General features: G+C 43.8%; 1 protein-coding gene across 4 annotated transcripts in view; it reads right to left on the bottom strand.

Moving 5' to 3' along the window:
* The window catches only part of disp3 (dispatched RND transporter family member 3), a 501,267-nt gene that overhangs the window by 365,843 nt on the left and 121,026 nt on the right, over positions 1–14,398 (bottom strand). For all 4 annotated transcript variants that reach the window (XM_080214968.1, XM_080214970.1, XM_080214971.1 and 1 more), the window contains one exon: positions 4,607–4,688. The gene's annotated coding sequence lies outside the window, so the exon portion shown is untranslated. The remainder of the gene's footprint in view (positions 1–4,606; positions 4,689–14,398) is intronic.

The following is a 14,398-nucleotide window of genomic DNA, read 5'->3' as shown; positions in this document are numbered from 1 at the left end:
TCTCCCACTCCCTCCTGTTATAGAATATTTTCTCCTGCAGAGACAAAAGGTAGCAGGTGGGCAGGAAAAATCAAGAGGAACAGCTGGCATATGTCAGTACCTTGCCTTGCCAGGCAGGGACTGTCATGGGGGCTGCCAGAGGGATTGTAGATGAATGGACATAAGAGATACCATGGTGGGGGTGGTGGGGGTTGGGGGGTGGTGTTCAGGTGCTGGATGGCCACTGGGTATCAGAGAGTGGATTGATGTGGACATTCCACGTGTGACTAACCAGGACTGATACCAGGACGAGAAGGAAGGACACTGACTCTTGCAGCTCCAAATGAGGTCACTCATTTTTTCTGGCATTGGGAGCCAATCCTCAATGTCAGTCAGCGGGTACTGACTACCATTGACACTGCATGTATTGGGATATGATGAAAAGTGTTGCTGTATAGACAAAAACATACTGTTCAGAGCACATAAGGGAGAGGAAGGAGGAAAGAGGAGGGTACAGAACATCGTTTAGTTTTAAAAGCATAGAACAAAAGTAAAAGATGGAATTAAGGGTGTGATGGGGATAGCTCACAAGTTGCTGCTTCACTTTTGGGATCTTTTGGGATGTAAGAAATTATGGGACGATTGCTGTGCGGAGCACGGATTGCTCTGTTATTCTCGCCTTAGTTTTCTTTGGGAAAATTTTGCCCAACATTTCTGCCAGGGGAACTGGTCTTGGGTTACTAGTGCCTTGATGTTGGGAAGTCAGGTTGAGAGAGGATTCTGTTCTTTGAGTGCCTTTCTTGCCACCAGATTTGGAAGATCTTGGGAAGGCACTGGTGATGATACTTATGTAGTGCTTTAAGGCACTTGCTGTAAGTTTCCCCAAGTTTCTGAAGCATAAGGGATCACTGCTGCCTGATAAACCATTGCATTTGTCTAAGGTTTGAGGTTCTGTATTTCAAATACTCTTTTCCCCTGTCAACCCTAAACTGAGCTGATACATTGCAGGCAACAAGGAATTTTGTTGTCAGTGCCTGCCTTCATTGAGGGGACTTCCAAGACACGGAAAATGGACCACACTTTTTTGGATCCAGTCATTGATCCTCATCAATGGGGGAGGTGCTGTGCTATGGAAGAGGACCTTATTTTCTAGGTGTTTAACGAAAAGCCCAATTTTTCAAATGCTGACTGATTTCAACAAAATGACAGCGTTGGCTAAACGGATAAAAAGATCATGGGTTCAAGACCCACTTTAAAGACTTGAGAACAAAATCTTGGCTTGCACTGTTGGAGATGCTGTTTTTCAGATAAGATGTCACATTGCGATCCTGTCTGCTCTCCCAGATGGACATAAGAGATACCATGATGGTACTTTGAAGAATAGAAGGGTAATTCACATCAATATCCTACTTTGCATTCGGATTGGCTACCGTGTTTCATCCATCATAATAAGGGCTATACTTTGAATGTACTGTTTGATTACAATTTGAAATATCCTAAGCTTTTGGAAAGGCTCTACATAAATGTAAGTTTATTATTCCCAAATATAATTTTTTTATTCATTCATGGGACATGGGTGTCACTGGCTAGTCAGCTTTTATTGCCCATCCCGACTTGCCTGAGGGCAGTTGAGAGTCAACCACATTGCTATGGCTCTGGAGTCACTTGTAGGCCAGACCAGATAAAGATCGCAGATTTCCATCCCTACAGGACATTAGTGAACTAGATAGGTTTTTTCAACAACGATTTCCTGGTCATCAGTAGATTCTTAATTCCAGATATAATGAAAGATAAATGAAAGTATTATTTCCTTTTCAACTCTAATGATGTTACTAATTCTTTCAACGAAATTCCACAGTCCTGTGAAGGTTGTTAGACTCCACAAAAAACAGAACAACTCCAATCCAGCCAATTAATATCCCATTAATCATTTCTAATCATCAGCAAAATTAAAGAAGATGTCATCAAAAGTCCCAACAGGCTGCACCTCCTCACCAATAACCCTCTCGCTGAAGTTCAGTTTGGGTTCCACCAGGACATTCTCACCACCTCATCCAAATATTTATAAAAGAGTTGACTTACAGTCATAAAATCCCTGCAGTGCAGAAGGAGACCATTTGGCCCATCACGTCTGCACCAACTCTCTGATACCACCACCGGAATTCTATCGCCTGCCCGCCAGGGAATCTGAGTGGGCAAGGAGTAGGCAATGGAAATCACTGATGATTACCGTGCTTGATTCCACTTGCAAATCCTCTGATAATGAAGCAGTCTGTGACTGCATGCAGCAAGATCTAGACAACATTCAGACTTGAACTGATATCACACAATGACCATCTACAACAAGAGAATCTTTAACCATCACCCCTTGGCATTCAATAGCATCACCATTGCTGAATCTGCCAGGCTGGGGGTTACCATTGACCAGAAACTTAACTGGACCAGCCATATAAAAACAGTAACTACAAGAGCAAGTCAGAAGCTGTGAATTCAACAGCAAATAATAGTTCCTTTCTCCCTGGATCCTGTTGAGGCATAAGTCAGAAGTGTAAGAGAATACTGCCCATTTGCCTGGATGAGTGCAGTTCCAATAACACTCAAAATGTTCAGCAATATTCAAGACAAAGCAACCCACTTGATTGGCAGGTAACCCCTCCCCTACTTGCACAATAGCAGCAGTGCACACCATCAACAAGATTGATTGCAACAACCACAAAAGGCTCTTTCAATGACATCTTTCAAGCTGACAACCTCCACCCTCCACCTAGAACACTAGGCACATGGGAACATCACCAGCTGCAAGTGTGCCTTTAAGCCACGTAAAATCCTAACTTGAAAATATATCGCTGTTCCTGGTTAGTGACTGGGTCAAAATCCTGGAACTCCCTCTCAGCACAATAGGATGGATGCACTGAAACCACCTGTACTAAAGCAGTATTGTTAATTTTCTGTACTGAAGTATATAGGTTTGTCAAAATATTACAAAAGGAAACAACAAATCTAAACCAGTGCTAACTAAGTGCTTTTCAGTTCCTCTTTTGTGTAAACATTGCAGTTAGGAACAGTGGGGGTACTTGAGATGCATTCAAGCATGAAGGTAAAGCTGACTGCATGCTGAGTTAAAACCATTAAGCTGTCAATAAAATAGAAATTAAAAGGACTGGAATGAAATTGAATGGAAATAAGGTTTTCTGAGGGTTTGAAGATGTTTTAAAGGTTCTTAGCTTTCTACGAAGACACAGAGAATTGAAATAAATGCTGTGACAAAATAACGGGGCTGAGTGGACACTTGCGGAGAAGGGAATTCATCCCTCGTGAAAGTGATTGACTTTTGACAATCAGAGGACTTGAAAGGGATCTTCTCACACCTGCAGCTTCCTCGGTGCTGAATGCCAAATGCTGAATGGAGTGCTGTGGTGAATTGGAAGTCTTCCAGCTGTCTAGGGGGTGAGGAGATTTAAGTGACCAGGAAATTGAACGGTTTTAGAGAACAGAGACAATAATAAGTATTTTAATCCAGGGTGGTGTCTGAATTCACCATCCTGAAACTAAATAACATCTTTCCCAGGCCAGAAGGGGCAGATCAGCCATGAGATCCATCCTGGGACAGAGTGCTGAGGTCAACATGTTGCCCCCCAGCCCAAGCTCATCCAACTCCTCAGGACCCTTGAGGGCCCTTCCTCTGCAACTAGGCACCCACAGAGGGGCATATGGGAACTGGACCTTCCTCCTTGACCAGCCTTGGGGTCCAACACGCCAGGTCTATGTTAGTCATGACCAGACCCTGTCCAATGTAGTTTCCACTCAGGATACGGCTGAATGGTGACAGCTGAATGAGCGGAATGGTGACAACTGAATGAGCCCGCTAATGATATATCAATGAGGGGTTACACAACTATCAAGTTCCCGCCTGCTCTGGATGGGAACCCAATTGGGGCATGTAGGGCAGGCCAGGTGTATGCCAAATGCCTTCGCGTCCGGCAGGAATTCCCCATCGGCCAATTTAGCAGGCAACTGGGATTCCCACCATTCGCTAATGGAGCCAATGAATTCCCTCATATGTTTGGGTCCCACACATAGTAAGCAAAATAACTTCCTTCCTATCCTCCCCTCTAATAATTAGCCTGGAAAAATAATGTAAACAGTCCACACACTGTACCCAGTCTTTGGCATTTGCATCAAATGACTCTAACTCACTAAAGATAAGCACATTGCAGGTTGGACATAAGTGGAATGACGCTGGATTGTTTCAAATAAGGTCTCCTTAGCACTTATTTCTGCAATTTCAGACAATTTCATTTTCCCAGTTACCAACATGATAATCATAATGATTGGTGACCACCAAGTTAACAACAACTATTTACTAACTAACCCAAGCTATGTACACAGTGCTTCATTGGATGTCTTCTCAATTCAGCTCTCAGCATAAAAATGGCATATTCAACTACAATGTAGTTTAATTAATCTATACAATGAAGACTATAGCTTAGCCAACATATCAATGGAACTGAAATGCAACAGAAGTCAGCCAAGAATTACTCTACGTCTCCCTTAACACATCTCAAATTAAATTAGTTTTGCTCATTATAAATACACTTTGTGGCATAAAAAAGCAAATTCTTCTTACCCGAAGCTCACTCAGGACTCTGCAGTGATTCATTTCCCAGAGCATCCATCCAGTAGCTGTTCACTAGCTCTTTAATCTGTAACTACCAATAAGAAAATCTTTAATTTTCACGCAGGAAAAGTTTTCCCAATATCTCAAGGCACAACAGCAAAGAAGCTAAATGTCACCAAGCTCCTCTAAGGCTAGCAATTTACTACAATGAAACAACAATTTGCCTTTATTTATCACCTTTAATGGAATGACATGTCCCAAGTTATAGGAGCATTGACAAACAAAATTTGACATGGTACATACAAGAAGATATGAGGAGCAGTGAGGTAGGTTTTAAGGAATATTTCAAACAAAGAGTTGAAAATGACAGACTTATTAACACTATTTTGTGAGGTTCTAATTAGCAGAGTAGAGAAGGAGGAACTTTTTTTTTAATTCCTTTCATGGGATGTGAGTGATGCTGGCAAGGCCAGCCTTTGTTGCTCATCCCTAATTGGCCTTGAGAAAATGGTGGTGAGCCATCTTCTTGAATTACTGCAGTCCATCTAGTGAAGTTATGCCCAAAGTGCTGTTACAAATGGAGTAGGCTTTTAACCCAATGACAGAGAGAAGTGGAAATACATTTGCAAATCAGAATGGTGTGTGAGATTTAGAGGGAAACTTGCAGGTCATGATGTTTACATTGGTCAGCTGCCCTTGTATTTTGAGATTGCAAAGATCATGGGCAGAACTTTACAGGCTTGCCCCACCCATTGATGGGTGGAGCGAGCCAGAAAAAGCACGCGAGAGCCAAGAAATCAGAATCACACCCAATTTCTCGGCTGTCGAGATTTTATGAGAGCCGGATTTCTGGCGAGGTCAGCCTCTTGCTGGAAATGGGCGAGAGGATGCAAATATGTTTAAATTGAATTTCCATCTGTTTCATCAACCTGGCGCTCAATTGTCTGGGGCTGAATTGCATTTATGGCTTGTCTCCGGCGAGGAAAACATCTGCTCCCATGAACCAGAAATAGACTTGTTGGCATCATTGCTGGAACAGAGGACATTGAGGCCCCCTGGGGAGGCTGAGGGCAAGAGGGGAATGTCCCTTGAACAATAGCAACTTGGCAGAGCCACCCTGGCACCTTGGCACTGCCATCTGGCTCCTAGGCAATGCCCAGAAGGCATCTTGGGACTGCCCACCAGACAGTGCTAGGGGAAGGAGCCCATTGGAGGCAGGGCCTATGGAGTGGGTGGGGGCATGAAGGGAGAGGGGTCCCACTGTACAGTCTGCAATGGGTTCAGGTCGGGGTTGGGGGGTCCATTGCTGCTTTGCTGTTGTGATCGGATTGGGGGAGTGGGTGTCCGATTGGTCTGAATGGTGGGAGCTAGATGTCCATATGTTGTGGAGCTCATGATTGGCTGCAGGCCTTCACGATTGAGAAGGTGTGGGGGAGCTGGTTGAAATTGTCTGCAATAGCAGGGACCTGACAGCTCCCTCTCTGTCTGTCAAACCCCTGCAGTTGCAATTGAGCATGTGTAGAATCAGAGGTCTACAGGCTGGCTGGCAAATTAAGCTCAGCCCACTGCCTGCAGAAGCTAGAAATATTTATTGAAAAAAATAGTGTAGAATAAGTGCATAAGATTGGGTGTGAAAACTCACCCAAAAAATGGATCAGAAACTCTCCCATTTTCATGCTGCTGGACACTTAGAACCAATCTCGTAAAATTTTGCCCCATGGGATTGAAAGGTGCTGTCAAAAGGAGGTTTAGTGAGTTGCTTCAGACATCTTATGGATGATGAACACTGCTGCCATTGTCACTGGTGGAGGGAGTATATGTTTTCAGGTGGTGAATGGGGTGCCATTGAAGTGGGCTGACTTGTGCTGGAGGGTGTCAAGCTAATTGATTGTTCCCTACACATGAAGAGTATTCCATCACACTTCTGACTGTGGATGGTGGTTAGGATCTGGGAGTCAGGGATGAATTATTCACTGCAGAAGTCTCAGCTTCTAACCTGTTCTTGCATCATAGTATTTATATGGCCGATCCAGTTCAGTTCAGGATGTTGATAGGGAGGAATTCAGTGAAGACACATTCGGTGAATTTAAAATATACGACTGTTAGATTCTCTTTTGTTGAATATAGTTGTTTCCTGGCACTTAAATGGTGCAAACGTTGCTTGCCAGTTATGAGCACAAGCCTGGACATGGACAACTCAGTGTCTGAAGAGTTGTAGAAGGAACTGAACTTTGAAATCATTAGTGGACATCTCTGCTTCTGACCTTATGATGGAGGTAAGTTCATTGATGTAGTAGTTGATGATGGTTGCACCTAGGAGATGAATCTCAGGAACTCCTGCAGCACTGTCCTCGGGTTGAGATGGCTGGCCTCCAACAACCACAACACGTAATATATTATAAATTTTCAAAGGTGCCACACAGGATTTTATTACACAAAGTTAGAGTTAAAAAGATCGGGCAATGTATTAGCATGGATTCGGGATTGGTGAATAGATAGAAAACAGAGTGGAAGGAAGAAAGTGTCCAATAAAAGACTGAATAGATTCCAAATTCCCCAGAATTTAGAAGAACGAGAGGTGATTTCATTGAAAGATAGAATAGAATAAATAATTGCATGATTAAAGCACCAAAGGAGGCCATTCAACCCATCAAGTCAAACAGCTCTCTATGGATGGAATTAACCTGGCATTGGATAGTGGGGTTGAGAAGAAATTCCAAGAGACTTGTGCAGGGTCAGCTCCCCAACACATTCCAGCCTTCCTGCAATCTTTCTTCATTCCAGAGGCAGATTAGCAGCAATGGAAGTTACTCAGTATGAGAAGCAAATAGGGGCAAGACATCAACATGGCCAAGATCACTGTGACATTGGGTGGGACCTGAACCAAAATCCAGCAGATATCTGGAAGCAGCTTCCCAGCAGTAGGCCAGGAAGCTAGTGCTACTTCTCTAAATCTCCCCATCCCAGAGCCAAGAGGACCAGAGAGCCATAGGCATGGTCACAAGCAGTCCTACGGAGATGTTCCCCACCACAATGATGGCCTGACAGCTCTGGCCAATCCTCATTTTTAAATTTCCAGATGTCATCAGAGAGGGCCTCCATCTTCAGTCATGCTCACTGATTTCTGCATGCCTCAGTTGTGCAGACCTCTCCCAATGGAGCTGCTGGATATCCAAATCGTTGGGCCCTTGAATGGGGCTTCCCATTTCAGGGACCTGTCAGCCATCTTTGATTGTATGGCAAACGCAGAGACAACTTCAGGAAGAACGTGTAAGTGGGTGAACACAACCACCATCAAGGGCCTGAAAACAGCACCAGCCCCTGAAAATCTTCTAGGAACGGAAAAATCTGCCACGCAACAGCAATTCAGCTAGGCATGTTCCTCTGCACTTTCCTGATAACCTTGCAGATTTTTTATCTTCATATACGTATCAAATATAACAGGTGCGATCCTCTCGGCCTGCCGTGCCACTCTAGTGTAGTGGGACTGGCAACCGGCATGTGGTCGATCGTGAGTCCTTTTTTTTGATGTAACCAGCCACATGCCAGAAATCAGCGTGGGGCTGATTACAATATGGAAATTCATATTTCCATATCATTCATGTTCCTGGGACAGTATTTTCTGGGCTCGCTAATGTCTCCCCACCCCTTGCTGGAAGAGGTTCCCACCAGCGGGGATTAAAGCTGGTCCCCATCAATGGGAGCCATGATATCAAGATGCCAGTGTTGGACTGGGGTGGACATAGTAAGAAGTCTCACAACAGGTTAAATTCCAACAGGTTTATTTGGAAACGTGAGCTTTTGAAGCGCTACTCCTTCATCAGGTAGTGGAAAAGTAGGTTTCACAAACACGCCATATATAGACAAAGACACAATTGCAAGATAATTGTTAGGAATGTGAATCTTTTCAAGTAATAAAGTCTTTACAGGTACAGATAGTGTCAGTGTAGAGAGGGATAATCACAAGTTAAAGAGATGTTAATTGTCTCAAGCCAGGGTAGTTAGTAGGATTTTGCAAGCCCAAGCCAAATGATGAGGATTACATGTAGTATGACATGAACCCAAGATCCTGGTTTAGGGTGTCCTCACGCATGCAGAATTTGGCTATCAGTTTCTGCTTGGCGATCCTGTGTCGCCGTGCGTCTCGAAGACCGCCTTGGAGAATGGTTATCTGAAGATTGGAGGCCGAATGCCGTGGACTGCTGAAATACTGCCTGACTGGAAGGGGAAACTCCTGCCTGGCGACTGTCATGCCATGTCCGTTCATCCATTGTCGGAGCGTCTACATGGTCTCACCAATGTACCATGCCTCAGGACTTCCTTTCCTGCAGCGTATCATCAGGTAGACACCATTGGCCAAGTCGCATGAGTATATACCCTGCACCTGATGGTGCTCTGACATGTGATGGTGGTAACATCACCATGGACTACTCTCTATAATTGGTTGCATTCTTGGGCTGGACATGGGGGAAATTGGAGCTGCACATGGAGAGTGGACAATCAAGTCTGGAAATGGGGAGGGGGGGGGGGGGGTGGTGGTGGTGGGAAGAGTTGGGGCTGCACATATTGAGGAGGGGATTGGGCTGGCCTTAGGGGGTTTTCCTGGGTGAGGGAGGGGGTTGGCGATCAAGGGGGGCGGGGGGGGCTGGAAATCAATCGGAAGGCTGGCAATCGAGATGTTGGTGACGGGGGCAGTGAGGGGGTTGGGGGGTGCACACGCACGTATCTTCTCACTGACAGATTGTCACATGTATAGTGGCTTGCTCAGTGTGCTGATTCCACCACCCATCCCCTCCCCGCTTCCCCTTTACTAGCATAAACCTCCCTGCAATGCACCGAGTGCCAGGCATTCAGCCAACTAAGTATGCGCAAAAAGCGTGAGGGAAAGTCTCCCATTTTCCCACCCATTGAGCCCGTAGTTTTATTTGGGAGAATTGTCTCCAACATTTTTGAAGAGCTTGACAGGATTGATGCGTGTGACATCCCCACCGCCCCCCCACTAGAACTAAGAGGTTACAATCACAGAATAAGGGTTCAGGCAGTTAGGACTTAAAATTTCTTCACTCAAATGTTTGTGAATCTTTAGAATTTTCTACCCAGGAGTTTGTCAATGGTCAATTGCATACAAGTCAAACCCAGATATCGATAGATTTTTGGATATAGAATTACAGGTTATGGAGATAGTGCAGTAAAGTGAATTTGAAGTAAATTAACCATGAACTTGTTTGAATGGCAAAGATGACTCGAAGAGTCAAATGTCCTAGAACTGCTCCTATTTCCTACGAGGGAAGAGATGGGGAGATTCAAGGTGTATTATGATCCCAGTTGATGTTAATACAGGACAAGTCAGATCTCAGAGTGAAACCTGGCTTTGTAGATCCTAACCGTGGAGCTAAGTTATTGAACAAATTCACAGGTGTCTACTGATGAACTTTTAACACAAAGAATAAAGTATTGACTAAACTAGAAAAATGAACAATATTACACCAGATGAAAAAGAGTGGAAAGATCTCAATACAAACATAAAAAAAGATTCAAACATTCACTATTCCCTCACTCCAGCTATATATTTACAGACGCACAAAAATTCAGAAAGATAGAACAATTTAAGTTATCTATTTTATACTCTGATATTCAATGTTAGCATACAACATGTGTGAACCAACTGCTGAACTGCGAACAGGCACACCACCCTTCAAAATAAATGACAGGCTTGATCAATGCAGATTTTATGGATCTAGGCTTCTATGGCTTGAAGTCTGCTCCTTGCAGCTTTGCTTTAACTTGGAGCCTTTTTCTCTGTTCCTGTCATTTATCTTGATTCAATGGGATCTATTGTTCTGGGACCTGTTGCAGTCTGTTTTAACCCTTATACGGTGGACAATTAACTGCACGTAGATGTCTGGTTAGTTCAATCAATATTTATTTAAGACACACAATCAATAATCAGCCAACCAACAATAAGTTATTTTACACAAAATACGAGAGTTCAAGTCCAATACAAGACCTTGACTTAACTTTGCGTGACTGGCAAGTACCCAAGTAGATATTGGCCTTTATCTGTGCACTGGTCTTGGTCGTCCTCTGCGTAGTCTGGTTCTTTGGTCTGGTCTGGCACTCTGGCTCTGGTTTTCCTTCCCTCTCAGGTGTGGTGGCTCTCCTCGAGCTGGTCGTCGCTGGCGATGGCTGCCAGTGTTGTAGCTCATCCGTGGGGTCAGACAGAGAGAGAGCTTCTTCTGTTGTGCAGCAGCTTTTAGCCCTCCCTGGTTTTGTATCCTTTTGGGCGATCTCCTGATTCTTGTCAATCAGTCGATCAGGGCTTGATCATCCTGATTGATAAGAATCCAATCAGATGCTGCCACACCGAGCTCTGGGTGTGTACCCAACAGCCATGCCTGTAGGTGCTGGAGGCGTTTAGGTCACATACCTTCCTCCAAAATAAGCAGTTAAGGTAAACAACTCTGTTTGAACACAGAGTGTCCATTGTCTTTCGGATTGCCTACTTCCTGTTTATTCTGTCATCTGAGTTGCAGCCCATTTATTTCTGTCTTTTAGGCTGCAGTCTTGCCTAATTGTCCCAGAGTGCTTTACAAATCGCCATTTTAGGTGGCCTGTTTGGTCACAGGCCTTTCTACCCTGCTTGCTCGTTTGGGACAACCTTCTGGGTTTGGACCTTCCTCCTTGTCCTGCTCCATTGGTACCTTCCCTCTAATGGCACTCCAATTCAGGCTACCTGATCTGCAGTTTTGTTGTTTCACCTCTTCCCTCCTTTTCTTTTTGCATCCTTGCACAGGTAGATTCCCAGCCTAAAGAATATGAAATCAATGAACTGCACATGTGCGCAAATGAAGCCCTTCTAAGTCCTGAGGCCCGTCATTCACCATTGCAGGCTATCAGAGTAGCTTTCTTGAAGGTCGACCCATGGAAAGCAATTGGCCCAGATGGGGTACGGGGACCTGCACTCAGATCTTGCATGGATCAGTTGGTGAAGGCATTCACAGATATCTTCAACCTCTCTTTACAACAATCTGAGGTCCCTTTCTGCTTCAAGAGGATGACCATCATCCTGGTATCTATGAAAAACCAAGCAGCGTGCCTTAATGACTATCAGCCAGTGACTCTGACATCTATCATTATGATGTGCTTTGAAAGGTTAGTCACGGCATGAATCAATTCCAGCCTCCCAGGCTACCTGGATCCACTACAGTTTGCCTACAGCTGCAAGAGGTCCACAGCAGACGCCATTTCCCTGGTCCTACACTCGGCCCTGGAACACCTAGTTAACATGGACACCTATGTCAGACTTCTATTTATTGACTATCAGTAAGGATAGGCAACAACAGCACCTCCACGATCATCCTCTACACCAGTGCCCCACAAGGCTGTGTTCTCAGCCCCCTACTATATGCCTTATACATTTATCATTGTGCGGCCAAATTCCCCTCCAATTTGATTTTCAAGTTTGCTGAAGACAGTGGGTTGGATCTTAAACAATGACGAGACAGAGTACAGGAATGAGAAAGAGAATCTGAAGAACGGTTGCAGCAACAATAATCTTTTTCTCAGTGTCAACAAAATGAAGGAGATTGTCATCAACTTCAGGAAGCCTAAAGGAGAACATGCCCCTGTCTAAATCAATGGGGATGAAGTAGAAAGGGTTGAGAGCTTCAGATTTTTAGATGTCCAGATCACCAACAACCTGTCTTGATCCCACCATGCCGACACTGTAGTTAAGAAAGCCCACCAATGCCTCTACCTTCTCAGAGGATTAAGGAAGTTTAGCATGTCGGCTATGACTCTCACTAACTTTTACACGTGCACCATAGAAAGCATTCTTTCTGGTTGTATCACAGCTTGGTATGGCTCCTGCTCTGCCCAAGATCGCAAGGAACTACAAAAAGTCGTGAACATAGCCCAATCCCTTATGCAAATCAGCTATCCATTGACTCTGTCTACATTTCCCGCTCCCTCAACAAAACAGCCAATACAATTAAGGATACCACGCACCCCGGACATTCTCTCTTCCACGTTCTTCCTTCGGAAAAAAGATATAAAAGTATGGGGTCACGTATCAACCGACTCAAGAACAGCTTCTTCCCTGCTGCTGTCAGACTTCTGAATGAACTTACCTTGCATTAAATTGATCTTTCTCGACACTCTAGCTATGACTGTAACACTACATTCTGTACTCTCTCGTTTCCTTCTCTATGAATGGTATGTTGTGTCTGTATAGTGCACAATACTTTTCACTGCATGTTAATATATGTGACAATAATAAATTAAAGCAAATCACCGGGAACTGTGGTTCGTGGTGGCTGAACTCCCGATCTCCAATTGCCAATTAAGATATGTGTTGGAGTTTGTTACAGGAAGGCTTTCCAGAGTTTATGCCCCAGGCAAATTGAAAGGAAATGGCTGCCAATGGTGGAGCAATGAAAATGACAGATGCATAACAACAAATTTACAAATTTGATAGCTGAACCTTTGCATAGTGCCAGGGGCATCAAAAATGCCAGTTTCTGTTTTATCACTCAGATCAAATGCCCAGACTATAGATGAAACTCACCCTCCTCCACAAGCTGCAAATCTTATATACATTAAAAATTGCGAAGAGAATACACCATTTTGCTAGTTTTGTTGCTGACTGGCCTCTTGATACATTTCTTCCTGACAAGCTTGTTTTTTAAGGATGCTTGCAAAAACAAGATACCGCGTCACTGTGGATCACTTCAACTATCAGAACAAGGTGAATTATGACTTAGTAAAGCCAAACCACTGCATGCATCATCTCAGTGGATACACAAGAGTATGTCATTGTCTGTAAAGCCCTTTGAGGTCTCCTGCGGTTATTAAAGGTCTTATGTAAATGTAAAATCTCCCTTTCACTTACAAATGCATTTGCAAAGCCCCAACTGTCTAGCCTTCCACCCTCCACTCAACAAAACATTTCTGCAGTTATCAATCTGCTTAGCCACACCTTCACTTCCACCCTCCATGCCCATTAAAATGATTACTCTCTCTAACAATGCTTGATTCTCCTGATGTAGCCTTAATCTTCATGGGGCAAGCTATGCAGACTTCAATCAACATCTATGTGGACAACTAATTTTACAGCTGAAAGGGTTAATAATCACACAAGTTTAAAAATCACATAAGCTGCAAGCTTCTAAACTCAGACACATGGGGAAAACCTTGATTAAAAGTAAAACCCAGATAAAAGTCAAGGACCATAAAACTCCTAGTCACAAGGAAAGCATCAGCAGAGTATTTCTCAAGGCCGCTACTGAAATATAAATGGCTGCAGCTGATTATTATCCATTCTAACAAGAGACAATGGGACAGGGGAGGACATGAGGGGTAGAAGTATAGCTATCATAATTGTGTCTGGAAGGTAATGTATAAATATAGCAAAATACATGCTTAGTGATATTAGTGATATTATAATTAGGTGGACATGCACAAGTTGTAATTGGACAACTATTCCCTTATGTCATATATTATGTAACCACAATCATTAGTTGTGAATGGATAATTACTATGCAAATTTACATCTCTGATTGATATATGCTAATTACTTGCAATTGAACCTGGAAGTATATCTGTCTGTGTGATGCTGTTTTCAGCACTCTGGACTGCACAACCAGCTGGCATATTGAAGCCCTAGCTACAGCTTGTGATACAGGCTGATTTTAAAACTCTAAAATTATTCATCCGGTCACTTGAAGGGAACAAAGTCTGTCAGCAGCTGAACAACAAATTTTTCTCCACAATGCCATCGATCACTAGATTAGGCTGGACCAG

The sequence above is a fragment of the Carcharhinus amblyrhynchos genome, chromosome 30 (genome assembly GCF_965287045.1).
Source record: "Carcharhinus amblyrhynchos chromosome 30, sCarAmb.v2.hapA, whole genome shotgun sequence".
Classification (NCBI taxonomy): Eukaryota; Metazoa; Chordata; class Chondrichthyes; order Carcharhiniformes; family Carcharhinidae; genus Carcharhinus; species Carcharhinus amblyrhynchos.
This window is presented reverse-complemented; position numbering and strand designations above follow the sequence as displayed.